Genomic DNA, 2,500 nt, shown 5'->3' on the forward strand with positions numbered 1-2,500 from the left:
TAAAAGAATAGATTAATATTCAATTGAAAAAAGGAAAAAAATAAATTATTTCGTTTTTTCTTCCTACTGCCAAAGCATTTAGTCTTTTAAAATTAATTCATTTCAAAATACTTCAATTGGTACACGCAAGAAGTAAGCCAATTCGGCAGCTTTTTGCTCAATTTCTCGTGTAGTAAAATTCTCATCAGTACGAATTAAAGGAATAGCCCCTTGACCTCGAATTTCCATATAAAGGACACGCCGAGCAGAAACACCCTCTTTAACTTCTATTCTGATGGACTGAATATCTTTCATAAAGAATCGTAAAAAGATGCGACGACTTTTTCCAGGAAATCCCCAACGAAAAATACGCACTATTCCTTCTTTTCGGTCGAAAAGATCATAACCACTACCCACATTCCACAAAATAGTGCACCACAAATAGCAACTAATAAAGAGACCCGCGATCCCATAGAAAGACATCACAATCCCTTGTGGAAAAAAAATGATTTCCTGGGACGGAAATAACGATATAACATTTCTACCAAGATAACTGGAAGTTCCAACCAATAAGAATCCTAATGAACCTAAAAATAGGATAAAGGCCCAGCAGAAATTACTTGTTTTTCGAGACCCCGTTATAAATTCTATCCATATAGATTCTGATCGCCAACTCATATATATTAGATCCAGTTATACATTTTTTTGGAATTGAGAAAATATGACTTTCTTTTTTTTTTTCAAAGTAACTCTCATCCACTATTTTGTTGTGAACCTTTACCTTAGGAGTAATTAATAGAATTGAATTGTTTATTTCTAAAATAATAACATCTCCTTCCTTTATATGATCCCCTATAGTTATATACATACAAATAAATAGATTCACTGGAATTTCAGACATCGGCCCGATGATGATCCATTTTTCAAAAGAGCGCAAGTTTTTTTACGTTTACACACGCATAAGAGCTTTTTTTATTTATGTTTGTAGGAATCTATGTGTTATACAATATTCTACCAAATGGGTCTTATCGAATCGAATCGAAGTTTTTAAAATAAAAAAGGGGTGATACGATTAGGTTTCAGCCGATCTAAAAAATCTTATTTTTTTGAATATGAAGAAATAAAGAAGCCATTGCAATTGCCGGAAAGACTAGGCCTACTAAAGGCACAAAAATAGAGGGTAAGTTATTGAAAGTTGTCATAAAATGGGTACCTCAATTTAATATTTGTACCTGTTATTGTTATATTCTGAATTCTAAAGATATCTTAGAATATCTTGTATTTTTTTTATTTCTATTATATATATTATATAATTATACTAAGTATCTTTAAGTAAATATATATCTAATACTAATATACAACCTAATAGAAATATATAGAATAGAACCTAATAGAAATAGAATAAAAAAATAGGTACAAGAAACGCCAAACTAAATAAATAGACTAATTCATCTTTCAAAACCAAATAGATGTATCATAATCCCCTTGTTAGATTGATTATTCTTTTTCTCTTATATCTTATAATAGTCATTAACAAGCAAGGGAGGAAAATAAACTTTTTTGTATTTGTCTAGTCTAATTTGAACTTAAAAAAAAATTCACTTTTTATCTTGTTGATAGAGGTTTACTGAGTAGTAAACAAGAATATCGATAAAAAAAATGATTCGAAAGAAAAATGAATTTTTCAGGGTTTTCATTTAATTCTGATAAACGAACCGTTCTATTTGATTTAATTTTTGTTCAAAGGAAAAAAAGCATGGAGCTGAAATAACTCGCTCAGAACACCTTTTAAAAGATTACGTGGTACAATTGCATCCAATAAGCCCTTACGTAATAAAGATTCAGCCGCTTGTGAACCTTCAGGCACGGCTTTTTTCAATGTTTGTTCAATTACTCTTTTACCCGCAAATGCAATATAGGCATAGGGTTCGGCAATAATGATATCCCCCAACATACCAAAACTAGCTGTCACTCCACCGGTAGTAGGAGATGTAAGAATTGATATATAGAATAACTTTTTACTTGATTGATAATCACATAAAACCGAAGAAATTTTAGCCATTTGCATCAAACTTAAACTTCCTTCTTGCATTCGTGCTCCTCCGGAAGAACACACTAAAATAAGAGGTAAACATTGATTGGTAGCATACTCGATCAAACGAGTTATTTTTTCGCCTACTACGGATCCCATACTACCCCCCATAAACCGAAAATCCATAACCCCAAGGGCTACCGGAATACCGTTTAGTTGACCTGTACCAGTTTGAACAGCGTCAGTCAATCCTGTAGTTTTTTGAGCAGAGTCAATACGATTTTTATAAGGTTCCTCCTTCGAATGAAATTTAATGGGATCCGCGGAGACCATGTCTTCATCCATAGGATTCCAAGTACCCGGATCAATCGAAAGCTCGATTCTCTCTGAACTACTCATTTTCAAATAATGTCCACATTGTTCACAAACATTTATTTTGACTTTCTTATACATTAATCCATAACAATTGTCGCATTGAATCCACAATTG

The sequence above is a fragment of the Camelina sativa genome, chromosome 8 (assembly GCF_030686135.1).
Source record: "Camelina sativa cultivar CO46 ecotype springtype chromosome 8, ASM3068613v1".
Lineage (NCBI taxonomy): Eukaryota > Viridiplantae > Streptophyta > Magnoliopsida > Brassicales > Brassicaceae > Camelina > Camelina sativa.